We start from the raw sequence: 27,654 nt of genomic DNA on the forward strand, positions 1-27,654 counted from the left end.
AGTTGTCCCCACGCTCACCTGGTCCTTCGGGTTACCCAGCCCGCCACGCGAGTCAAATCATCCACTTGCACGTTGAGTATCAAACGAGAGAGGCTGACACACTGCACTTTCCTCCTTCGCAGGCATCTTTTTTCTTCCACCAAACTTCAAGTGGATGAGCACGCAATTTTGGAGTGAAATAATGCAACATCCACCTGGTTGGCACCTGGGGTGTGAGCTCTGTGCTGCGATCTCCTGTGGCTTGACTTCCCATTCCTGGACCACCCCCTTCGGATACACCTGACAAGCTTGCCGGCCACCCCGACAGCGCGGGGTAGGCCTGTACCACCTCGGGAGGTGACCCGGAAGGCAAGCTCTGCTTTGCTAGCTCATGAGCTCCTAACGTATTCCAGGTGCCTCCAAAGGGAAGCAGTGAGCACAAAATGTGCAATTCTCCTCTCTCAGATGAACCCAGGGACTGTCTCCGGGTCTGGCTGCTTGACGCCTGCGAAAGAACGTATCACGTCTGTGACACTCAGGTGGAAGAGAGAAAGGACACACGTGGACACGACACGTGGACACGCACATGCACACGCAACTCCCCACGGCGAACCCGGGCACCCTGGGGGATTGTCACATGGCCCCTGCTACCACGACCTACCCCATCCGACCATCCACACAGGATAGGATTTTCTTTCCTTTTATTTAACGAAAACCAAAGGTAACATGGTCCTGGAATCTCTACTTTTCCATTCAAGTCTCGGCTCAAATACCACATCTACGAAGCCCTGAGCAACCTTCTCAGGCACCGGTTCCTGCAGAGCCTCGACGGTGACGGTGGCTGGTGGCGGTCATGAGAAGAGCTGGCTGGTGCCGGGCGCGGCTCCGAGCACCGCCCGCACGTTCCTGCTGCAGGAAGGGTCACATCCATTTCATTTTGACAAAGCACGGAAAAATTAAGCACGTTGCTTAAGGCCACAGAGCTGGCAGGTGGAAGAGCTATGACTGGAATCCAGTCCAAATGGGAAGAACGGCGTGCGGGGTACTGAATGCCGTTACTGGTATCAACTACAGTGGCCCGTAGCCAAGGCCCTGTCCCCCACTGCCTCGTGAACTCCTTGAGGATGGGATCTGCCCTCGTTCACTGGTTCATTCATTCATCCCACGGCTATCTATCGCACAAGGACTGCGGGCCCGGAGTGGGGCCAAGCCCTGGAAGGACTCACCTCTGAAGGCCCAACGCTGGCCAGTCGGCCAACGTGGCGCTGCCTCAAGGCTTTCTTTCATCCTCACTGTTCTCTGTCTGGGAAGTTCTTCCACCTCCAATTTCAATCCTCGCTTCACCACTCTACTCCCCCTTCAAATGCTCTGCCTTTCGAGGAAGCTTCCTCCGTGCTTTACGTAAAGTGGCGCTTTTCAAGGCTGCATTTGCTTACTCCGCTTTATGTTTCGTGCAAGTATTTATCACTGCCACACATACCAGGTCATGAGTGCCATACAGACAAGGATTGCCACTTCCACATCCAGAACCTAGAAGCATCCACTAGTAAATATTCGTCACACTGCTGAAAGAAGCAGCAAGAAAAGGGGAAGGAAACAGGGCGGGAAGGAGAAGAGAGGCAGGAGAACAATTCTGATCAATGGATGCTTTACACTCAAGAATACGTCTTCTATCCCTTCTTGACCACATGACCTCCGAGCGCGAAGAAAAGAATTTCAACATCCTTTCTCTTCCTCACCCTCCATCCCTGCTGCAAAAATCCCGGACAGCTTCCCAGAGCCCTGCTCAGTCAGCTTCTTTCTTCTAGAAACTGTCTCTCACCATTCTCATTTCAACACCTGTTCTTGCTCTGCCTGAGCAAGAAAAACGCACATGACCTCCAGCTTTTCCTCTTGTTTCCAACAATGCTCAAAAGCTGTAATTTAGCAGCAGCATCAGTGGTGGCTGCAGTCGTTTGTAATTTATCATCCAACAAACACAGACTAACTCATGATTAAAGCAAAAGTTCTCCTTATTTTTCAATTATGGAGAAGACACATTTTTGCGGATTCCTTCTCCAGACGTGACATCATTAATTAGCAGCACATGAGCTCCGAACTTCTTTTCTCCTAAGAGTAATGAATTTACTCTCACCCGCTGCCTCTTGGTCCCACTCATCCTCCTCGGTCGCTCCTGTTGGCATCAGACTGCTCGCAGTGATTCTGGTTTTCCACTTTCTCTAAAAACGTTACCGCGCTCCCCGGTGACCCTCTCTCTGGCCTTTTTGGAGGTTGGGCCCTGCGACTTGCTTTGGCCAATGAAATGAGTGAAGTGGCCTTTGTCACTTTTCAAGGGGCAAGTGGCAGTCTTTCATTTTCCGCGTAGTGGTGACTTGCAGAGGTGTCAAGATACCATCCCCGTCAGTGGGCATTTCACGCGATGACGCCGGCAGAGGCCTCCTGCCATGGCACGGGGGGCCGAGCGTGCTGAAGAAAGATCCCTTTGCTCAGTTAATTCATGGAAAGTCGGGTCTGCGTCCAGGCCAAATGGAAGCCAGCTCACACTGCCGACGTCTTCACTCCATCAGTACCAGCCACCAGGTATTTCAGTCATGGTACTAGAATGTCATGGAACACGTACCGTAGAAGGGACACGTGCGCACAGAGCATGAAAGCGCCGTAGAACACTTTGTGTTTCATATGCTCCCTTGTCCATCCTGAGACTCTTTATGTGAGGCTGTTTAGACATTTATGTCACTGATTTTGTATATTTAAAAGAGCTTCTAGGGACGCCTGGGTGGCTCAGGGGTTGAGCATCTGCCTTCAACCCAGGGAGTGACCCTGGAGTCCTGGGATCGAGTCCTGCATCGGGCTCCCTGCATGGAGCCTGCTTCTCCCTCTGCCTGTGTCTCTGCCTCTCTCTGTGCGTCTCTCATGAATAAACAGAATCTTTAAAAATTAATAAAATTAAAAGAGCTCATGGGGGTGATAAGACCAATTCTTATTCTTTCACGGAGGGAAATAATTCTAGGTGCTTCAGTTCCTCTAAAAATTCTTTGGCTCTGGTCATAAAATTCTTTTTTTTTTAAAGAATATTTTTTTAATTTTTTTTATTTATTATTTATGATAGACATAGAGAGAGAGAGAGAGAGAGGCAGAGACACAGGAGGAGGGAGAAGCAGGCTCTATGCCAGGAGCCTGACGCGGGACTCGATCCTGGGACTCCAGGATCGTGCCCTGGGACAAAGGCAGGCGCTAAACCGCTGAGCCACCCAGGGATCCCCTGGTCATAAAATTCTAAACTACAGTATCACACTATGGAAAAAAAAAAGTATAAGTATCATGATTTTTTTCTCTTTAATAACACAATAATAAAGAATCCCATCCCAAATAAGAACCACAGACCATTCAAGCCACTACCTATTAGGGAGGTATCTTCAAAATACTGGAAATATTCCCCCCAATAATGTATGAATAAAACAACTCTCTATTCTGTGATTTATTCTTGCTCTTTCTTAAAATGTTGCCTCTCCTCCCCTTCCTCCTGTCTTCCTGTCTTCCTTTCTCTCTCTCTCCTTCATACACACACACACACCCTTCATAGAATGCAATAATCAAAAAGACTACAGGTTCCATTTAAATCCTTTTAAAAATAACCTCTGTTTTCATCATGGATATCATAGTTTTTTAAAGAACCCTGCACTAGTTTCGACCTAATTACAGCAACGACTGCAACAGGCATGGCTGTTTAATATACTGCAAATTCTAACATCTGCTCAGGCGGTGAGTGGTTCCAAACGAGTGGTCGTCCCACAGGAGATATTTTGGTTGTCATCTGCAAGATCTCGCTACTAGAGAGGCACACACATAACTATGCATCTATTGTTGAAAGAGAAGTTTGCACGACGTCTTAAACTAGGGGTGGTGGAAGGGGAGGAGGGCGGGGGGTGGGGGGTGACTGGGTGACGGGCACTGAGGTGGGCACTTGACGGGATGAGCACTGGGGGTTATTCTGTATGTTGGCAAATTGAATACCAATAAAAAATAAATTTATTATTTAAAAAAATGGGAAAAAAAAAAAAAAAGGTCGGGGGAAGTGTTTCCAGCAATGACACCACCACAACGAAAACAGGATTTGAAAAAGTCAGAGCTCGCTTTCACTGCCCTCGAGCGATTAAGTTCAGGAAAAGCAGCGGGTATGACCAATCACCTGGATGGCCCTCAAGTTCAGCGAAAATCACACCTGCCTGTATGTCCAGGGAGAGAGAATCCGCGGGGAGCAGGAATCGTGCTCAGAAAACAGGTGGGTCCTTTTGGAAAACACAGAGAAAGAACGGAACAGCCTTAGTCCAAAACTTGGGATGATTCTGTTGCTGCTGCTATGGCTTCCACGCTTCATGAACGCTGACCTGCCCCCGGTGATAACTAACTGGTCCCAAGAAAAAGGCAGGATTCAGCAAGAATAATAGTCCAAGAAAATAAGATATAAACAAACAAAAAAATTAAACCCATGCTACTTTTTCAACTACGAGGGATAGTACTAATTAGGGACTGATTGTGGTGATGACTATTACACAATAAGAACACACGTTGGGCAGTGAAAACCGTCTTTGTGGACAGAGTAAGAAACTGCTGGGGCACGTGGGAGGCTCCGCGGGGTAAGCGTCTGCCTTCGGCTCAGGTCAGGTTGCGATCCCGGGGTCCTGGGATGGAGCCCATGGAGCCAGAGCCCAGAGTCCAGGTCTCTGCTCTGCAGGGAGCCCGGCTCTCCCGCCCCGACCCCCGACCCCCAGCTCATGTTCTCTCTCGAGTGTTCCTCTCAAATAAATAAATAAAATCCTTAAAAAAAAAAAAAAAAAGAATAAGAAATGACTTTCACGGGCAGACAGCTCACACTCTTACCGAGTCCTTGACTTTTACCAGCTGGAAACTACACTGCTTTAGCTGAATTAATGATGTTTTACCCCAAACACGTCTCTGTTCCCTGCATTCAAGCCTGGACACCCCCAGAGATGCCGTGGGGCCCGGAGTACAACGGAGGCCAGGTGAGGCTGGCAAGGCAGCTCTGAGTGCGAGGTCATGGCATATCCGCACACCCCTAAGCCAGTAAAGGACTACATTTCTGCACCCTCTACAGAAGAAAAGACACGCATCTGAGAAAGAAACCCACTCTCCTGGTTTGCCAACGACCAGTCGAAACCATAGCTTCCTGTCTCTTCCACACCAACGCAGAAACCTAAAAGTGAATATATCCCAGACGTCTTAAGAAAAACCCAATGTTCCCTTTGCAGGAGGGGTTTCTAGTTGCTTTTCCGAACTTGCCCGCCTTGCTGTACCCATACCCGGTAAAGCCACAAAATGTTCTCGGGAGACGCGTCAATGGAGGAAGCCATGAAGGCAAACTGTGTCACTTGAAGCCAAATGTTAACACAGAATCTCTAGTTTCCTACGTGGTCCTACCCCCTTTGAGGCAAGTGAGAAGCATATCAAAGTCTAGGAACACCCCTCAGAATGTCAAAAACGTGATCGCTGGGCCTGTCCACGGCTGTGGTAGCAGAAACACGACTGTCCCAGGCCCAGGCCCCCCCCCCCCCGACCCCACTATGCATGCCCTCCCTCCTCCACGCTCTGCCCTACTCCCTTCCTGCACCTTCCCAAGCTAAGACTCCATGAAGCCTTTGGCTTTCTGAAGTCCCCTTCTCATTACTCAAGGGAACAAGTGGCTTCTGCTCCATTTCCAGACTCCTGGAACCTTTTCTTCATTCCTAATATTGCAGGAGGGAGTCTGTCCCTCCTTCTAGAGAATCCATCCCTACAAGCCAACCAGTAACCCCGGCTCTGTGTCTGCTCGATCGGCCGTGAACGCTTACTCAGGAAAAGTTGGAGGTGAATGCAGCCCGGGACCACAGACCCTTGTCCTTCCTTCAGTCGTGATCACCCTCGTTCCCTCCTCAACTTCCCTAAACCACGGCCACCTGACTCTCCCCGAGTTACTGTATAACCTGGGACCAGGATCGCCGTTTGCACAAACGAAGCAGGGCCTGTTACTCTCTTACCGTCTACGTAGCCAGACCCCCGCAAGCACACACGCCACAGGCAGCCCCTTTCTCCACCAACAGAGCCCTGATGTCAGCGGTGGGGTCTTCCGCTCCCTTCCTAGAGGAGACGATCCTATGCATTTAAATATTTGCTAATCTGGATCATGAAAACTCTGGGGAGTGGGAAAGGTAAAGAAAATTGAGTTTTCAGAACGTGTTCCTGAGTTTCTGCCCAGGAGACCTTGGGTTGCTGGGTCTACCAGGAAGAAGAGAGAGCCCCCCTTTCAAAGGGTGGGTGTGATTGTGGGGGGGGGGAGTCTGCAGGGGCCCCACATGAGATGTCTACCTTGTAACTTGATGAAGGAATAAATTGGTCCGAAGAAGGAAATTACCTCTGACTGGGGTTTGGGGAGATAGGAATATAAGGCAATGCTGAGAAAAACCGAGCCAGAGGGTTAGGAGGGACCCTCTATGTTCAGTATGAATTCCAAAAAGTATGGGATCCCTGGGTGGTGCAGCAGTTTAGTGCCTGCCTTTGGCCCAGGGCGCGATCCTGGAGACCCGGGATCGAATCCCACGTCGGACTCCCGGTGCATGGGGCCTGCTTCTCCCTCTGCCTATGTCTCTGCCTCTCTCTCTCTCTCTGTGTGTGTGTGACTATCATAAATAAATAAAAATAAAAAATAAAAAATAAAAAATAAAGAATTCCAGAAAGTAGGGAGCTGTGAAGCGACCGTTGTCTTCCCCTTGCCTGTAACCCGCCTGCAGACTCAGTCCAGTGGAGCATTTGGCCCATCACAAGTGGAGGGAATGTGGGTGGCATCGGGGGGAGGGTTTTGGGGTGTTTGGGGAGAAGACAAAGCTGTTAGACCTTTGAGAGCAGAGTCCCGGTGCCTCGGTGGGACTGAGCGCATTCCCGCAGGTCTCTGGGATGCCCTCCTCAGAGGACAAGAGGACGCAGGACAAGCAAGGAGCCACCAACGTGCATCTGCTGCACCACGTCCCGAGGGACCCTCGGAGCCAGCGCAGGAAGCGGAGCTGGGCAAGGAGGGGGACACCCTTTCTTTCTACCCCATTCAGCCAGGTGAGTAGTTAGAGGCTGAGCACGTTAGGGCTGCCCCAGGCACCTGTGCAGGCTGCTTTTAAGGGACAAGGAACCGAAACGTCCGCATAAAGAAGGAAGCAAGTAGCTGAGAACTAATCAGGATAATTCCTTTCCTTCTGAGAACACTGGCAGCCTAGAGAATATTACAAAGCCTAGAAATAGATATTAATGACCCGGAACATAATCCGTTCTCCCCAGCCGTCGTGTCCTGGCCAATTCCCACACTCTGACTTGAAATCGGAAGCTCCGAGAAGAGAAAATACAGCAGCAACTTCTTCATAAGATTTCCTTGGAAATATGCCGTAACAATGAGTATTTTAAAATCCCAAACCATACCTTCTCTTAAATTATCTACTTCAAGTTTTCTTTTATTTTTTTAAAGATTTATTTATTTATTTGAGAGAGATTATGAGCAGGGGAAGTTGCAGGGGGAGAGGGAGAGAACCTCAAGCAGACTCCCCACAGAGTGCAGAGCCTGATGCAGGGCTGGATCCCAGGACGACCTGAGCCAAAATCAAGAGTCGGATGCTTAACTGACTGAGCCACCCAGGCGCCCCTTGAGTCAAGTTTTCTTTCTTCTCTCTTTTTTTTTTAAGACTTTATTTATTTATTCAGGAGAGACACAGAGAGAGAGAGGCAGAGACCCAGGCTGAGGGAGAAGCAGGCTCCCTGCAGGGAGCCCGATGCAGGACTCGATCCCAGGACCCTGGGGTCACGACCTGAGCGGAAGGCAGATGCTCAACCGCCGAGGCACCCGGGGTCCCTTGCCAAGTTTTCTAACGAGAAAAAGTAGCTGGGAGAAAACACACGTATGCAGGCTGCAGCCTGCATGTGAGCTGACATGCTTGCTGTCACCTGATTTCTGATTCCATGTATTTGGTAAAAGACGATCACCCACCCCCCGTCCCAAATCGTCAGGAACAGCCCAAAACCCAAACTGCATTTGAGTTTCAGATTCAGAAAAAGCTGCTGTCAACTTAAGAGACTCTTATTTTGAGTTGAACAAAATGCCGCCAAAGTGATGCAGGCAAAAGTCAATGTTTCTGACCCGAGAAAAATCAATGCATCCGTCAATCTTTCTGCGTCCCAAGGAACAGTGGACGCGAACGCCAGCTCTCTGCCGGCCTCTGGTTTCCAGCGTGGGGACGCTGACCGTCTGCGTGGCTCACGGGTGCCCTTTTGGGGCGTCCTGTTAGCATTAGACTGGCCTTTGGTTCTCACCCTGGCTTGGGCAAACCGCGAACACCCGTGGGCCCCACGTCGGGTAACGGGCTCCCTCGCCACAGCCTAGTGACCGTCAGAAATGAAGCTGAGTTAAAAACAAAGCTACGTTAAAAAAAAATAATAAAAAAATAATAAAATAAAAACAAAGCTACAAAATACGCACGTTGGCTACACTCGCCAGAGCAACTACCACAAAAGTCAGAAGGTAGGACATCGTAAAAGTAAAATACGAGGGGATCCCCGGAGGGCTCAGGGGTTGAGCGTCTGCCTTCGGCCCAGGCTGTGACCCCGGGGTCCCGGGATCGAGTTCCACGTCGGGCTCCCTGCAGGGAGCCTGCTCTCCCTCCACCTGTGTCTGTCCCTCTCTCTCTCTCTCTGTGTGTCTCTCATGAATAAATAAATAAAATCTTTTAAAAAAATCCTGAAATACGACTATTTTCCTGGCTGCGTAAGTTTAACACACTTTAAGCAAAAAGGATCAACTTGATTCCATTTCAGGCAGACGATTTCAACTGCCCGTCGACAAACGCCGATCAGCCTCCAACTTGGGTTTTACACACCTTGGGTGAGTCTTGTGCAAGACACACAAATGCTCTGCAACACAATCCAGCGGGTAAGAGAGACACGCGGCTAATTAAGCACCGGGCCACACGGGACGTGAAAAGGCCCACGACCTGGGCAGTAGAACCGTGATGGAAACACAGATGGGAATGAAAAGCCCGGATGCAAGGCCCGAGAAAGGCGGCCCAGGGCGAGGACAGCTGAGCCGGGCCGAGGAAGACGGGACCCCGGGGTAGAACAGTGACAGTCGGACAAGTCCCTTCTAAGCATCTTAGCTCCGGGTGACAACCCGGCGCCGCTGCCCCCCAGCTCAGAGGCGGTCGGCCCAGTGGCCGCGTGATCACGAGGCCCACGGGGGCCGACCCACACCGTGCGCCTCTGGGGCGGCCGTGTCTACAGGTCCTCCGGGAGCTTGGAGGAGGTCCTGGGGGTGAGCTGCAGAGACGGCTCCCGGCCTTGACCCCCAAGCTCGGGTGGCAGGGCTTCTCCCGGGAGGGGCAGGTCCCAGCGGGCTGCGCACCTGCAGCAGGACGCGCCCCACAGACGACCGAGTCTGCGGCGACGGCCTGAGCACAGGCGCACGACGGACGGACGGACGGACCCCCAAAAAGGTGACCGAGCTTCCAGGCTCTTACCCAAGGAAGGGAAAGGAGATGTGGGGCCATAAGGAGGAACCCCCGTCCCTGCCCTGGGCTCCCCTCACGCCCACGCACACTCAGGAAACGCTCCAACAATCCAAACAAGCTGTTCCGAGAGAGCGGAAAAAAAAAACCCCACAAAGTGCCAAGAGCAGGTCACTTTTCCTCTTCCTGTCCTTTTCAGGAAATGTCAAAAAAAGGGAAAATGAAAAATGCGACGCGAGTTTTTCCATGCGCTAAGCCAGCGGCTCCTCCCTCGACAGGACACTGTTGTTTAAATAACAGTAATGAGATCCAGAGACCCACCAGGCATGAGAAAACGCTTCATGAAGACGGGAAGCCGATTTCATCCATTTACAGCCAACACCCAAGTTTCCGGGCGAAGCTGCTGGAACAGATGAAGGAGAAAACGGGGATCGGGGACCAGAAAGCTCCCCCTACGCCTCTTCTTTCCTGTTTGTCATTTCAGAGAGCGGTGACAGGGCGGCGGCACCGACACCGTCCCGGGGCAAACCGCGGGCACCCACCGGGTCCCCGACCAGCTTCAGCGCGGCTCCCACGGCCGGGAAGACGCTGCGACGAGGGCCGGGGCGCACAGGGCCCGCCGTCGGTCCCCCCCCACGAAGACCCCGGCTCCCTGTAAGTGTAAGAGAAAAGCATCCCCGCTCCGTGACCCCCTCTCAGATCGGATCTGTGACCCGAGGCGCCCGGACTTGGAGGGGTTCCTCGGAGGAGCGTGTAAAACCCGCTGCGGGAGGAGCAAGGGCTGTGACCCGCACCTCGGGGCACCCGCTGCACCCACCTCGCTGGCGCACAACGTTCTCGTGGGCGCCCAGCGCCCCTTGGCTGGCACTCGGAGGGGTGTGGCAAGGACCAGTCCACGTGCAAGGGGAAGAGATGGAAAGGCGAGTGGGGCGGGATGCTTGCTCAGGTTCGGGACCCAAGCCGCCGGGACGTGACTGCGAGGCTGCAAGCCTTCAGGATGCAAACTTGAACATCGTCCCTGGCCGCCACCGCTGCCACCGCTGCCACCGCCAGGTGGGCACAAGGGCTTGAAAGGGGGCAAAGCCCGGTGCTTGCATTTGGGGCGGGCCTTCCAGGGCGCCCATGCGTCATGCAAGGCTCCCGCTCTGGGCCGGGCGGGCGCGGTTAGGCTCCGGGGCCTCAAGGCACCCCCCTCGACCCCCCACCTCCCGCTGCTCGCCGCCTCCTGCAGCTTCACGGTCAGGAGGACCCTCGGGTCTCCTCCTCACCACGCTGGCACCATGGAACGTCGCGTCTGCACTCTCATGACCCCTGGCCTCCCCGCCGGTCCCCTTGCCGCCCACCCCCCATGCGTGTCCAGGGGCGCCTCGCAGTCCTTGCCGAAACACAGTCCTCCCGACAGAATCACGGGGATGGGAAACGTATTGGGTGGTTTCCCACCGCTCTTCGAATTCAGGAAAAATATCTTGGGGCGCCCGGGGGGCTCAGCGGTGGAGCATCTGCCTTCGGCCCAGACCGTGACCCCTGGGTCCTGGGATCGAGTCCCATCTCGGGGTCCCCCCGTGGAGCCTGCTTCTCCCTCTGCCTAGGTCTCTGCCTCTGTCTCTCTGTGTGTCATGAATAAATAAATAAAATTTAAAAAAAAAAAGAGGAACAGGTATTTTTTCCTAGCTGGGAAGGCAGATCAAGATACGACCTCACGTCCACCCCCGACAAAAATTGGGAAAATGACACCCTCAAACAAACCTCAAGTCAGCAAGGATCGTACACCCCCCCACCCCCATCTACGTGAAGAAGCCCTTCTTTAGGCTACAAAACAGGAAAGATTTGATTAGAAGTTTTTGGTGCTTAAATTATTAAAGTGATGATTACTGTGCGAAATACCAGTATTATTAAACTGCCATCTTATTGTATATAAAATAACAAAGAACTGCTCTCTCAAAAAAAAAAGAAGCCCTTCTTTAAAGCCTGGCAGCACTATTCCCGTCCGTCCCCTCAATCTCCGACCTTCTAGCTTGAATCGTTGGCAGGCTTGGGCCCCGCGCTGGGGACGGCGCCGTCGCTGGAGACGGCCTGAGCCGCACTTGTCTCTGTCTTCAGGGGTGTTTCCTTCAGGGGCAGAGCCGGAGCCGGGGATCCCGGCGAGACCTTCACGGAGGCCGTGCTCTCGGAGGAAGGGGGGATGAGGAAAGCGGGGTACGCAGCGGAAGGGGCCAGGTGAAGATGCGGTTCCAAAGGAAGTCCAGCCTCGGCAGGATCCCCGGGAGGGGAACACAGCACGCCCGCCGGACGCGGTCGCATCCGAGGTGACAAAGCTGGACAGCGATCTCCTGCCTCAGCAGGCCCCTGGTCATTGGCGACTCCGCAGCAGGTGTAACTCCCCCGGCATCTCTGGCTTAGGGATGCCCGCCCCCCCCCCACCCCGCCCTTGGCCGCAGACCAGCGGTGGGAGAAGACGGCAGGCGTGGACCTTTGACAACCACCATCCAGAGTGGCTGCGGGGCAGGTGCACCGGGCGGGGAGGAGCGTGGGGAGTGAGCGAGCGCACACCTCCAGCACCAGACCCCCTAAAACACCTCCGATGGCGCAGTCTCAGGGGTGGGGGCACGGTAAGCAGCTGTGCAAAGAACTGTCTGGGCGAAGAAATAACTTTATTCTCCTAGTTGAATCTGCCTTCAGCCCAGGCCGTGAACCCAGGGGCCCGGGATCGAGTCCCACGTCAGGCTCTCTGCGTGGACCCTGCGTCTCCCTCTACCTGTGTCTCTGCCTCTCTCTCTGCGTCTCATGAATAAATAAATAAAATCTTTTTTTTTTTTTAAAGAGCAAATATTTTTTGTTCATCAAACATCAGCACATTTTTTTTTCAGATTTTATTATAAATCAGTAACATTGCAAAACAAACGAGCCAACAGAAAGGAAAACGCACAGGATTGTTCCATCACAGTGTCCCGACTTCAAGCCTTTGAACCATCAAGTCCAAGCTCGTATATTTGATCTGATGTTAATTCGCACCCACGGGACACGGGACGTGCACCACTCTCAGGCGTTCAAGGTAAAGACTGCTGAAAACACGGGGTCGATTTCCGAGGAAAGCCGTCATTTTCATGCTCAGGGACACCATGTCCGTATGGCGACCCCACAAGCCACCGATCACGGCAACAAATATTGACAGAAGCAGCCGGATCCTTCTCTGCACCCCCAAGAGCGGGCCTCCGCCGTAGCCCATCAACCCGCAGGTGCAGGCCCTTCTCTGGTCCACGCGCACCGAAGGAGCAAACGGTACTGCGTCGGCCGCTGCTCAGCCCGGCCCCGGCGCCCCACTTCTCCCTCAGTCACGTCGCGGTCAAATCGCTGCCTGGGTAACATCGATCCGGTTTCGGGCTCAAAGCTCCCATCAAAAAATAGCGGAAACAGGATGCAGACACCGTGGGAACTAACCGAAGGGCCCTGACTGCTGGCCACGTGTGAATCGTGTCACTGAGACCCCAGGACTGCCTGGGCGGCCAGGAGGCCTTGCAGGCGCCACCGGCCGGTCCCGAGGTCATCGATGCACTGACCCAGGCCCGCGCGTCAGTGCCCTGACACTAGGGGTCTGTTTCCCCAACACCTGTGCTGGACCATTCAGGTCCCTTAGCTTCCCGACCCTCCGTGACCTGAGCCTCCCGCCACCCACGGTACCTCCTCAGAGCGTCGCTTACCGGACGCCGCCTTTGGGCCACGCCCGCGGGGTCGGCAGACAGGTCACCCCCCTCTTGGCCTTGCGACCCTCCGTGGCGGTGCACGTGGTGGACCCAGTCACTCACACCCAACCATTCCCCCATCAGCCTGCGACGTTTTCTTTCGTTTTTTTTTTTTTGGTGTCTTGTGGTTTTTAAGGGTGAAGTCTGAGTGGGTGAAGTGGGGTAAAGGTAGGTGAGGGGGTGGGGGGGGAGGGGTGGGGGCAGTGGGGGGGGGATGTGTGCGCCGGGGGGAGGGGGAGGGGGAGGGGTGTAGGGTGGGGGGCGGGGGAGGGAGGGGTGGGGGGGTGAGGGATGGGGTAGGAGGGGGGGGAGGAGGGGGGAGGGGGATTGAGGGAGGAGGGGGAGGGGGGAAGGGGAGAGTTGGAGGAGGACTAAGAGGGGGGGGAGGGGAGGGAGGGGGGGGAGGGGAGGGAGGAGGAAAGGGGTAGGGGGGGGGAGGGGGGGGAGGAAGGGGGGAAGGAGGGAGAGGGGGGGAGGAGGGAGGGAGGCGGCTGAGGGGTTATGGGAGGTATTTCGTTTTGTGGAGGTATGTGTGTTTTAGGTTTTCTTTTTTTGTATGAATTACTCTTTTTTCTGTTTTTACTTCTGCATCCATTTTCTCTTTTTCTTTCTTCTTTTTTCTTTTCTTTTTTCTTCTTTCTTTTTCTTTTTTCTTCTTTTTCCTCTTTTTCTTTTTTCTTTTCTTTCTTCTTCCTTTTTGCTTTCTTCTTTCTTTTTCTTTTTTTTAAAAGATTTTTATTTATTCATGAGAGGCACACAGAGAGAGAGAGAGAGAGAGACAGGCAGAGACACAAGCAGAGGGAGAAGCAGGATCCATGCAGGGAGCCCAATGCAGGACTCAATCCCAGGACCCCGGGAACCCTGGGCTGAAGGCAGACACTCAACTGCTGAGCTACCGGGCTGCCCCCGTAGTTAAGGATTTCAACAACCTCTTCTACCAAACCTTTACATGCAAACCGTCACTGTCCACATAACTGAGTACCCAGGTCTCACTGGATCTTCTTGCCATGTCACAGGTGTAGACAACGGCCAAGAGACTGACAATACAGGAAAAACGAAAGGTCCGAATCACCTGTAACCTGCGTAACCAGGCCTTGAGTTACTGGGCCGAGTGTGTGTATGTGTGGGGGCTCACCCACCAGGGCTTTAATGCAATTTTAATGGACGCTTGGCCAGCTGAATAGAACACCACTGCTCCTGTAATAACACCACACTGTGGTTTTGGAGCTTGAGGCTTCTCCCGCCTGCACTCTGAACATTTTCAATGCGCTTCTACTGTGGATGGGAGGACAGCTCGCAGGTGTTTCCATCTCGGCCTGAATCTGACCGTGAACCTACGCAAATGGAAGATGTGGCCTGAAGTTCCACAGTCTTTACAGGAGGGGGCCCCAATCCCTCCTGTAATCCACAGAGCAGTAGCCCCATGGCAGGGCGAGGGTGTGCATACCCGAGAAGCCCACTGCTGCAGGAGGCCTGCGTCACCTGGAGAGGAGAGGACAGAGAGCAGGTGACGCCGGTCGGGCCCAGCTTCACAGGCAGCAGGTGCCCAAAGCTGTGGCCGCGGACTCCCAAGCCTCCTCCAGGACAGCCGGCCCAGCCGTGTTCCAGACACAGAGTCATCTCAACCTGCGACGCAGGCCAGTGTGCTGATGGCTCTGCTCCCTGTGTCTCCTTCTCCAAGGAGGCTCCGTGGAGTGTTGCGGGCTTCGGAGAGCTGCTACGGCCTCCCTGCCCTCAGCCCCCCTTGGTTACTCATCGTCTCCTGCCCAAGAACCCCGATGTCCCTCTCAACCTGGCTCCACTAGAGTGAGTACACCAAAGGGGCAAAGAGCCCCTAATAATGTGTCCCCGGGGCGCACACGGACCATATTCCTACACATGTGTGCACCTTGGTCCTGTGGACCTGTTACTACCTCACAGCAAGCACAGCTTCCCAGGAGGCCCCCCAGGGACCCCATCTCCTCTTTGACAGCTTCCATTCTCACTCTCTTGAAATCTATTTGTCTACGCCTCCCACGGTTACTGCAACTCATTTGATGGGTGTTTATCATGATTTGTTTTTTATTTTTATTGTTTTAGAGAAAGTGTGCGAGCGGGGGAGAGGGAGAGAGGGCATCTTAAGCAGGCTCCACACCCAGCACGGAGCCCGCTGTGGGGCTCGATCCCACGACCCTGAGATCATGACCTGAGCCGAAGTCAAGAGTCCTCACGTGACTGACCAAGCCACCCAGGCGCCCCAGCAGTTTCTAGAGATTTCTATGAGCAAGTATCCTCGTTGGTTTGGTCCTGCAGGGTCACAGACGGACTTCTCTGGCTGCCCCGGTGAGGAAATGATACGTGGTCCTAATCGGACAAACAGACCGCGCGTGCCAACGTCAGGACAGGGGCTACGTGCTCTGAGGGAGGAGGGGGATGTTCCCTCCCCAGCTACCGTGCCTGTTATGAAATGCAAATTTATTCCAGTGCTACTGATATAAACATTAAGGAACAGTTGGAGCAAAAAGTAAACATCACATTCGCTTCTGCACAATTTCATTTGCAGAAAACTGCACCCAGTTGAATTGAGTCATCTGAGAGCTCAGAACACAGGCCCGCCACATACCTCAAGTGTTTACCAGCCACCCTGGCATGCAGTGGGTCGTATGCACCAGCCTCTAGGGCGACAGGCCTCTGCCCCAGTCCAGAGAGTGTCCCTTCTAGCACCTCAGGGTAACTTAGCTCACGAGCTGTGATCCTTCCAACAGCTCCCGGCCACCAGCAACCCCCAGGCTTTTTCACCATAAAGCATCAATCATATCACCGTCCGGTTCACCTGTAAAAGTCTGCTAGTAAAAGTGTTTATACTGGGTCCCTATCACCTTTTCAGGCATCAGGGACCAAGTTCCTGAGCGCAGGGGCCTCACTCCATCTTCCTCACGAGCCCCGCGGTGGTGGGCTTTGTGAGATTCGCATAGAAAGTGGCGACGTTTAGAAAGGCGTGTCCTATGAAGCACAATCAGATGTGCACCTGCGTATCACCTGATACAGCATATAACGCATAGATATCGTTTCTGTAAGCCTCGCACACCTGCATTTCTTCCCCTTCCCCTCCCCGCCCCCCGCACACACCTACCTGCATCCCCAGCCTGGATGACAACCAGCCACCTGCAAAGACGACAGCGCCGAGGAACAATCTTGTCCCACCCCAGGCCAGTTTATCATCTCGCCTTCTTCGCAATGACAACAACAAGGACGTCCCTTTCCTTCCCTTACCCTACATCCTCAGGGGTCCGTGCAGAAGGGATTTCGGGCCCAGAGGAGTGCAGGATGCTCTGAGCAGGAATTTTGCTGCTGCCCCAGAAGAAAGCTGTGTACCCCCCAACCCAGACTTGAAATGCAGAGTCACCACAAAAGCTTTTTTTCTCTGTAAAACTTGTATCTCCAGGGCTTACCCCAATGCCTAACATGCCTTATACACTTAATAAATATTCACTGAAAGTCAATTTTCTAGAATAACCGCTTCGGGGTGTTCTGTTGCTGTCAGCACATTTATCTTCGTCGAGGGAAATGCTTTAGGACCTGGGACACTTTCCTAAAAGATACGAAGGAAATCAGGGATCCAAACCACCACAATCTTTAGGGGAGGGCAAGCTAAGGTTCTCTCCGTTTTCCTAAAGTTAACAACGATGCTAACGTGAAAAAGACCTTCTTTGAGCTGTCACTTGTCTCTCAGAATGCTCTGATTCCGCCTCCTACTTAGATATTACAGGCTAATTAAAAAATAAATAGATAAAATAGGGTGCCCACCCTTGTTTCTGAAAAGTGTAAACAGAGAAAGCCCGAAATAACCAACCTTGTTTCTGAAGTTGTCAGAACGGGACACTTGTTGCTATAGGAACAGAGCCAGGGATTATTCATCTTTAATTTGATTAATTTAAATAGCAAAAGAATTGAAAACTGACGCTTGAACTGAATTAGGAAGGCAGTTCAGATGCCTCCAGGATGAATGGGTCCCATTCAAAGATACTTAATTATAGCCCCCAAAGGACTAAAACAAGTGTCAATTGATGAGTAAGATGTCCTTGTCGGCGCTAATGAGCCCAAGAATCAAATCTGGACCCATCTGAATGAAGGGCTTTCCTGTGTTTTTTTTTTGTTGTTTTTTTTTTTAAATATAGTACCTTTTCAAGTGAGTTTCCAGCAATATCAAAAGCCGAGCTGAAGACTGCGGGTTTCCTAAATGCGAAAACACATATAGAGCGAGTTTTGACTCCCATACATACCACGAAACTACCAAGATACGACACTTACTGTAAGCACAGGTACACTTTTCCATTTGATGTAACCTATAGAGAGGCATACATGTCCCCTTTTGGAATTCCTTTCTGCCTAAAAAAAAAAGGAAGAAACAAAAAAAGCCACGGGTAAAACTGAAGACTGGAAATTTTATAATATTCGACAGGGGGTTGGGGATCAAAATTCCCAGAAAATTTGGGTACAAAAACCTGATTGTGTCTTTTAAAAATGTCAAAACCCCAACCCGAAGCAATCACCTGAGATGCGATGCTCATTGCAAAGGCCGGGAGGCACTGCCCCTACCCCGGTATTCTGACTCAGTGGGTGTAGGCGGAGGCCCCAAAAGGTACGCACTTGAGAGACGCCTCCCGGGGATTCTGATGTGGATGGTTTCGGAGCCACACTGACAAAAACACATTCCCCAGATTGCCTCGTGCCGGCTTCCTCTGCCGTTTCTGTCACTCAAGGAATACTTTCCAAGTGTAGCCGGGTTGGCCCCTAGGCATCCTGGAAACCTAATTCAGGCATGAAGTTCCCTGGTAAGAATTTCATGATCCTCACCAGCCAAATGACAGCTAAATTAGCTGCCCTTTTGCTCCCCAAGAACCCTGAGTTTAGCTTCAGCCTAGCATTTAAATAGCTATATTACGATGATGGGTACCCGTGCTTGCTTCCGCTACTCCACTGCGGACCTGGTACAGAGCAGATGCTTCCGACAAATGCTTAATAAATCATTTATTAACGATAAATTAATATCACTAAGTGATAATTCATTCACTCACTAAGTGAGTGAACGAATGAATGGACTTCAGAAATGGACTTCCAGACACGAAGCGATGCGGTCAGGATCCATGTCCACGTCCTTGCGCTCCCAAGCAATCCCCTCTTGCGTGGGATACTGGGATTTTTAACTTCCTTTCATCATATTGATTCATAAGCCATTCAATCAGAAGCTGATTCGAGCGAATGAACATTCTCTTTTTGAGAGGAAAGACTTTACCTCTGCACAGGGTGAGATATTTAGCCGGTTTTTCACCACAACGTGGAATGATCAACCAGCAGATCACTCCCCCTCGGGCTCACGTCCTAACTCCCCCGTCACGTCCTTAAGTTTTTTGGTAGGTTGTTAAGTCTTGAGAGTATTTTAGAATAAACTTTTGTGGTTTTTTGTCTTTGTATTTTTTTAAAGATTTTATTTATTTATTTATTTATTTATTTATTTATTTATTTATTTATTTATTTATGAGAGACACAGAGAGAGAGGCAGAGACACAGGCAGAGGGAGAAGCAGGCTCCATGCAGGGAGCCTGACGTGGGACTCGATCCCGGGACTCCAGGATCATGCCCTGGGCTGAAGGTAGGCGCTCAACCACTGAGCCACCCAGGTGTCCCTAGAATAAACTTTTGAATTAAAGTCTAGACTACTTTTTTTGGCGGGGGGGGGGGGGGGGGGGGGGGGCAGGGGTTGAGACTTCTTATTCCAAAATATCCACAAACATGAATCACAACTTTTTGTGTCAAGAATCCTAGAATTTCAAAGTTGTAGAGACCGCTGTAACCCCCTCTATTTTACAGAAAAGTAAAGTTGCAGAGAGATTTCAGGAAGTCTCCAAAGATCATGCATTAGAGACAATCTGCAGTTCCCTCCTCCTTCATTATTATTATTATTATTATTTTTTTTTGGATTCTATTTCAAAGTGGCAAGTAAAACTGATGATTAAGAAACACAGACTTCACTTTTGGAAGAAAATAATTGTCTTCTCCATTGCCCGTATGGGAACATTGGACGCTTGTATACCGAAGTGGTTTTTTAAATAAACCACAAGGGGCTTTATGGTATTTTAATCTAGAAGCAGGAGAAATATAAAGTGTTTTGGGATACGTGCAAGGCTCCGGTCCACAGGATTATTGATCATCAATCAGGCAAAGGCATTCTGAAAACTAGCATCTGACCCTAGAGATTCAGCAGAATTTTAATAGCATCCAAAAGCACTAACCGTAGGAGACTTCTAGTCAGTAGGAGGCACAGACTGGTACCTTCCTCACCATTCAGTCGATGGTAATAAAGTGGATCTAAGATCTGCGTAGCTGGAAACACTCACTGTGCCTGCGGGATGTTACTGTCCTTCCCCAACTCGCCCAATACATGAGCTTCTTCCTAAGGTTGACTCGAGGCACCACCCTCGCACCCCTTAGGTGCCAGGAGCACCTCGGCTACTTGTGTAACTTGGGTCCAGCTTGGGATCTCTCTAAGTCTCGGTCTTGCTGACTATAGAATGGGGACGCTAACAGCACCCAGCACACAGACTTGCTTGGAGGATTAAAAGAGATGATGCATTTAAAAACCGTGAGCAGAAGAAACGGCCACCAGTGACTTTCAATAACTCATCATCATCCTCACTATTATCAATCTCAGTTAGAAACTAGAAAATAATACAAGTAAGGAATAAAATTACGTCGAACTTTGCCTAATTACGTCTGGGACGCTTGCTGTGAGCTGGACACTGCTCCAGTGAGTTACATGCATTTGTTCTTCACTACTTTGGCTCCACGTTTCTGAGATCTGTGTGTGGTGGGTCATGGGACAGAAAAATTAGAAGATGTGAGTTAAAACTCTGATTCCGCCTATTATTATCTGTGTGGCCGTAGGTAAAACATGCCACACCTGGAATTTTCCATCTCCTCATCTGTAAAATGGGCAAATATGCCACCCGTATAGTGATGCAGGGATCGTGTGAGCTAAAAAATAAATATATGGCACACAGCACAGTGTCCCACACAGCAGCTCTCCATATACATATATATATATAAAACCACATGTGATTCGTGTATTCTTCTCATTCTCCGTTTAATTCAAATTCTACAGTCATAGTATTTTAATTTAACTCCAGATGTGGTGGCGACTATGCAGTAAAGTCATCTGGTTTGGGCTATGTCCTTAAATGGGTCTTGTATAGAACAGGCATTCAATAAATGTTTGTTGAATGAATAAACAAACAACTGTAACCCAAGCGTACATTATGCAATCTCTGCATTTGCTGTTTATAAATACAAGTTTTAGAGCCTTCTTGGTAAAAAAAAAAATTTTTAAATAGAGATGAGCTCCATGGCCAGCATAGAACAAGTTACCTTCCTCACCACCCCATTCACGAGTAGAATTTGCTAACACCTTAAGGCAAAATGGCTAAACTAGTCTCACCGTTGCCTACAAATCTTGTGGTTTCTATAATTTGGTTCCCTGCATCTCTCTGATCTGTATATCTTTGGTTGGTCTTTGGTGAGAACATAGATTTTTCATTGATTTTTATAGACGTCAGAAAACTTGGAATCTTCAGAAACAATAGGCCATTTTGACTACAGAAATACTGAGGAGAAAAAAAAAAAAAAGAAATACTGAGGAGTGGAAAAACCAGTCTCATCACAAGAAAAAAAAAAAAAAGACTGAAACCATGGATGGTGTTATGGATATAAACTAAACTTGTTGCAATTGTTTTTGCAATATAGATAGATCAAATCATAACGTGCATACCTAAAATTAATACACTATAGGACCATTATATCTCAATTTTTAAAAATCTCACCAACAATCCTAATGTACAGCCAAGAATATGAATTAAAAGTATGTTGGAAAAAAAAGTGTGTTGCAATGAAACGTCCAGAATTCAGGCCTGAGAGCGATCTATTCCCATCACTACGGCACTCACATGACAGGTTGGAAGTATCCTGCAGTTTCCGACAACAGCCCTGGGACGGCGCACAATACCCCATCCTCTTTCCTGCTCCTCCTACGACCACCCCAAGCACATACTCTGAGGACCTTTTGATATACCTTTGAAGGCTACGAGTATGCAGTGATCTCTTTTTTTTTTTTTTTTAAACACCGAGCGTATCACATCCTAGAGCCTCTTGCACTGCTACCATGTTTTAATTGGCATTTCCCTTGAGAACATCTAAAAGTTGACCAGAGTTGCAACTCTTAGAGATATAGTTGTCTTAATATCAACCGTCGGGAAGAGCACAACAGGATACAACAGAACAAAGCAAGACATACCAGTATGGAAAGAATCCCCATTTTGCATCAAACATCATGTCTGGCTCTTTGGAGGCACATAGAGGACAACACAGGGCATAGTCCCTACCCTGGAATGACCGGCTCTGGGAAGAGAAAATTGGAATAAACTAACATTGTAAGTAAAAGAAGAGCCAGTCGGTAAGAATGTGCTGAGTGGTATTCATGAAAATGCTAAAGAGGAGAGAAAGAGTGACTCATATGGACAAGAACTACAACCACCGACATTTCCTGAGCACTTACTAGTGGCCGCCACTATTCTACGTGCTTCGTGAATATTAACTTATTTGACATTCTTCACCCTCGAAGCTCTTGATCTCTCCGTCTTACCAATTAAGACGCTAAGACAGTGGATATAATAGAACTGACTCAAGGTCATGGGACAAGGGCCCAGTGTAGCCTGATTCCAACCAGCGAACTTGCTAGAGGGACAGAAATGCCCTCCCAAGGGAAGAACTCGGGAAAAGCTGAGATGTCTCATCTGTTTTGATCTCCGTGGGACCTTGGGCACGGGTGACTCTCAGGTTTCAGTTCTGACACATGTAAACCCTGGCCCAGGATGGCCAAGACCCCCTTCAGCACTGTGGGTATCCCAGTACCATTTCAATGGACAAAGGAAGACGGGAGGGCATGGGCTATGGGGGCAGACACGACGCGCCGAGGTAGCACGTGAACCGAGAACCGGAGTGCGAGGGCCTGCAGCATCAGCTCCCAGGGTACACGAAGCCCAACTTACTACATCCGCCACAGTCATCTCTGGGGCCTTGGTCTCATAAAAGATGTACCTGGGGGGGCTCCGTGGTTGAGCACCTGCCTTCAGCTCAGGTCATGACCCTGGGGTCCTGGGATCAAGTCCTGCATCCCTCCCTCCCCGCAGAGAGCCTGCTTCTCCCTCTGCCTGTGTCTCTGCCTCTCTCTATGTGTCTCTCGTGAATGAATAAATAAAATATTTTTTTAAAAAAAGAAAGAAATTACAACCTTTTAAGGGAAGGGTCCAGAGAGCCATACTTCCCAGTGACTATCTTCCTGTAGCCCGACCTTATCACAGAAAAGGTGGCTAAGATCAATCAAACTAAAATCGCAGAAACTTCTGCTTCCTTCATAAGTGAGTCAAGATCCTATACAATTTTCTCCTCCTTCTCGCCCATCACCACACTGTTGGAGATTCTGAACCTTGGATTTGCTGGACTCTGCATTTTGCCCTTGGGATGGGGCATTTACACATCATTGCTTTGAGGTTTGTATGGGATTTGACGCTGACGCGTCCTATGATGTCTTTTTCTCTCTGTTTATGTGGATTAGGGTACCAGACACAGATCACATTCTAGGACTCCAACCCTGGCCTGGTCAGGAACACCCAGCTCCCACCCACCACCCCACCCCAAGCTCCAGGCATTCAATAACGTGTCATTTCATAACGGGATGGTTTTGAGAAAGACAAATACTGTATATTCGCACTTCAATGTAGAATCTGAAAAAAAAAATTGAATTTATAGAAACAGAGAGTAGGGCAGTGGATGCCAGGGGCAGGGGGAAATGGGGACACATTGGTCAAAGGGTACAAAGTTCTGGTTGTAAGGTGAGTGGGTTCTGGAAAATCTAATGGAGAGCGTGGCAGCTGTTATTAGCAATACTGGAGTGTGTACTAAAAGTTGCTGAGAGAGTAGATCTCACGTGTTGTCACCATAACAACAATAAAAAGGTGTTGTGTGAGAGGAAGGCTGGGTTAGCACACCTAACTGAGGTGAACATTTTAATGTTTTTAAAGATTTTATTTATTTATTCATGAGACAGAGAGAGGCAGACATAGGCAGAGACATAGGCAGAGGGAGAAGCAGGCTCCCTGCAGGAAGCCTGATGTAGGACTTGATCCCAGGACCCCGGGATCACGCCCTGAGCCGAAGGCAGACGCTCAACCCCTGAGCCACCCAGGCGTCCCTGTGGTAAACATTTAAATCTACACCTGTATCAAATCATCATGTGGTTCACCTTAAATTCACACAATGTTATAAGTTAATTATATCTCAAGAGAGCTGCGGGGGGAAATAAAAGAAAAAATGGGGCTGTTTCAGGATTTTCTAGAGGATCATGTTGTCAGAATTTTATTCATCTATTTGTTCTAATAGCGTCTCAAAAGAAAGAGTAGATGTGCAGGAAAATATATTTATAAACACAGGTTTGATCTAAGCAATCCCATAAGATAGATATCGAAAGAATTATTTTGACTGGCTTTATTCATGTAAAGGAAACTATGAAATGAAACAATCCATAACTGGAGCGTAGAGTTGTTGGTCAAGATGCAAAACTACATGAAAAGTTTTATGATCTTCTCGAGCTACTCATGGGTGTTTTTCTCCTTAGAATCTGTGTCATCAAAAAATAGCCCAAGGCTCGATGAGGTTAGTTATAATTAAAGTCGCATCGACAAGACAGAGGGCAGCCAGTAGTGAATAAACACAGCTGGCTCAGTAAGCCCTGCATTTCCTCCTCAGTGTTTATCAGATAGTGGACGAAAATGGCATCAAGTGTTTGGAGCCACCGACGAAATCAACTCGGAAAATTCTATAGTGCTAATTTTCCATTCACATTGTCCTAAACTTGAGAGCAAGGGAAGACAGAAACACGGATCGCACTCTATCAATCAGGCGAGGAAACAAACGAAGGCTTCATCATCACACCGCTCCCTCCTCCAGCAGCAGGATGATTTCTGTTTAATGGGTCAAGCGTATTCAAGAAGCCGAAACAAGATCTAACCAACTTCGGGGAGTTTACACCATCCTAGTGGCCTCAGACTCTTAAAAAGAAATATTTTCAAAGAAGGGAGAAAATCCTTGTCCCTCATGGCTACATACAATTATGATACTGAGACACAGTAGCCTTATTATTTGAGACACAATAGAAGTGTGTATAACTATACTAAGAAATTTACAAGATGGGTAATTTTCTTGGAGAAAGCTTGCCTATTTTTCTTGGGGGAGGGTGGGGAGCAGCAGAGAGGGAGCGAGAATCAAGGAGGCTCCATGTTCAATGCAGAGCCTGATGCAGGGCTTGATGTCATGACCCTGAGATCATGATTTGAGCCTATGCAAGAGTCAGACGCTTAATCGGCTGAGCCACCCAAGGCGCCCCAGCTGGGCCAAATTTCTTACCCTTCTTTGAGACATGAAAATAAATCATTATAATTTCTATATGTATAATTAAAAGCTGGTTTGCCCAAGCTATTCACTTAGCAGCCAAACCCACAGAAACATAACCCTAGTCTTTGGGTGGTATGACAAATGGCAGACAACACTAAAGATCCAGAGCAAATACCCTGTCAAATTTCAATGTCTGAAGGAAACCAACTCAGGGAGAAAACATCAACTCTTAAATAATCCTGGCCTTTTTTTTTTTTATGAATTCTTAAAATGTTAACACTGTCATCTGATACTAAAATTATATTTTCTTCCAGTTGCCCATTCTCAAGGAGATGACAGCCAAGATTTTAAAATTAAATGAAACTTGCTCCCTTGCCTTCACTTGGATGTGGATCCTATTACAAAAGAACAAATGTACACATTCCCAGTAGAGGTGTGTGTGTGTGTGTGTGTGTGTGTGTGTGTGTGTGCTGGGGTGGGGGTAGGGATTCCTTTACTACAACTTCTGCAACTGACTTCTGAGAGCCAGTGCCTGTGCATGCGGATGGGGGCGGGGGCAGAGGGGGAGAAAGAGAGGATCTCAAGCAGACTCCCCACTGAGCACAGATCCCAATGTCCCAGGATCCTGAGACCACGACCTGAGCTGAAGCCAAGAGTCTTGCCACTCAACTGACTGAGCCACGCAGGCGCCCCTGCAATTGACTTTAAATCTGCTGATTTTTCATATGAGCTCACGATTCACACCTACTTCATATGGTCAAGATTCATAACAGTGTTTTTCAAGGCAGTGTTGACTAACTAATTAGGAAAATATCAACTTGATTTCCAGCATAGACGTGACTGTGGGACCTGGAATCCTCCCTTTGTCCTCCTGGACAGCATCTGAAAGCCATACATACGATGAGAAAAGACCCTGCACGTTTTTTTGGGGGGGGTTAGGGGGCAAAAGTAGGAAACAGATATGATCTGCATACCTTAAAATGTATATAAGGACTAGAGTCAGCAAATGGCAGCATGGGAAGGAGTGACAAGGAGCAGACTTCAGTGACAAGAGGGTCTCAGAAAGTGACAGTGTTTTCTGAGGGTCTCAGAAAGGATTTCTCCACATCCTTGCAAACATCTGTTGTTTCTTGTTTTCTGAAGGTGAAAAGCACACTTGAGATGCAGAAATAAAGCTGACATGAAAATAATTAATAGACATAATCATAGAAGAAGGGGCGAGTACACACACACACACACACACAATCATACAGGACAGGCCCATGTGTAGAAAACAGTCTCCATGACATATTAAGAGAACTTCTATGACATAAAATTAGGAAACTATCCGGGCTTTTACCTCCATGCTGCCCTCTATTCCTCTGCCCGGCCAAGTCCTGCCCCATCCTGAGACATGGCCTGCCCAACACTGAACGGCAAGAAGATCCCCGACATGAAATGATAAGACAAAAGGAGAAGATCAAATGTGATACAGCAAAATTCAGGAAAGAATTATAAGAAAAAAATAAAGCCATCCAAAAAAAAGAGAGAGAGAGAGAGAGAGAGAGAGAGAGAGAGAAAGAAAGAAAGAAAGAAAGAAAGAAAGAAAGAAAGAAGAAAGAAAGAAAGAAAATTGGAAGGAGCCAAAGGGAAAAAAAACAGAATTTGCAGAAAACACATTAAGGGAAATAAAAGATAAAATGAGGGATGAACAATAAATACAATGAAACAAGCACACAAACAGTTGGGAAGGGTAAGAGGGAAAAAGATAGATGTAGAAGAAAGGCAAAGAAGCCTGTAGATATGTATGACTTCTCTTTTTCCTGGAAGAAAACCAGAAAAATACGAGTGGGTAAGGATAGAATTCGAAGGGAGAAAATGTGGAAATAAAGAAGTCTTGTAGTACATACAAGGGTAGCTGCCCCTGAGACAAAATCTTACAATGTTATCCCAATTTACAGATACAAAAAGAATTCCTCAGGCGGGGCGCCTGGGTGGCTCAGCGAGTGAAGCATCCGCCTGTAGCTCAGGTCATGATCCCAGGGTCCTGGGATCGAGCCTGCTTCTCCCTCTCCTTTCTACTCAGGCTCTCTCTTGCTATTTCTCTCTCTCTCTCTCTCAAATAAATAAATAAATAAATAAATAAATAAATAAATAAATAAAATAAAATATTGAGGAAAAAAGAATGCTTCAGGCACTCTAGCAGAAGATGCAGGTGTAATTTGTCAAAAGAGGTAGAACATGAAAACTGATCACATTCCATAAGAAATATAAGGAAGGTTACACAAGAGTTACCACCTTAGAAAGTAGGAGGGCAAAACATTGTCACAGATTTCTGAGAAACCTTTAAAGAATAAGCAACTTGAAGGCTATTCATTGTTTCAGAGAAAGGAGGAAATCTTCCAAATTATTTTTTGAAGTGTGCATAAATGGTCTCTAAAACAAGTAAATAAATATCTGTCACCCATATACAGACACGCACATCGGTCCCAGAACCAGGGACCGATCTCATTTAAGATGTTCCTTACAAAAATCCTGAATCGATACATTAGAAAACAGTATTCAGCAACATTAAAATATAAAATATCACAGATTATCCAATATCAGGATTTTGATCATATAATTAATCATGGCAGGAAAACAACACGATATTCTTAGAGCTCGTGCAAGACGTCTGGGAACGTTCAACAGTCTTCCTTGCTACAAACAAACAAAAAACGCTCAATTAAATAGTAATAGTTGGCTAGTCCCCTAACAAAATTTTGTCTCTTTATTATTAATGAGAAAATTCTCAATAGAGTTAACTAAGAACATAGTTGTAGAAAAGAACACGATCAGAGTCGTGAAGCTTAGAAAGGGGAAGGTTGAAGCTGTTCATATTTGTAAAGGTGACGACTGGTACCTGGAAAGACCAAGTGTGTCCTCCAAAACGTTACGGTAAACAA

At 48.9% G+C, this 27,654-nt stretch overlaps 1 protein-coding gene across 3 annotated transcripts in view; it reads right to left on the minus strand.

The window, feature by feature from the left end:
* PRKG1 (protein kinase cGMP-dependent 1) overlaps positions 1-27,654 on the minus strand; it is a 1,199,428-nt gene that overhangs the window by 979,760 nt on the left and 192,014 nt on the right. The window lies entirely within an intron of this gene.

The sequence above is a fragment of the Canis lupus genome, chromosome 26, assembly GCF_011100685.1.
Source record: "Canis lupus familiaris isolate Mischka breed German Shepherd chromosome 26, alternate assembly UU_Cfam_GSD_1.0, whole genome shotgun sequence".
Taxonomy (NCBI): domain Eukaryota; kingdom Metazoa; phylum Chordata; class Mammalia; order Carnivora; family Canidae; genus Canis; species Canis lupus.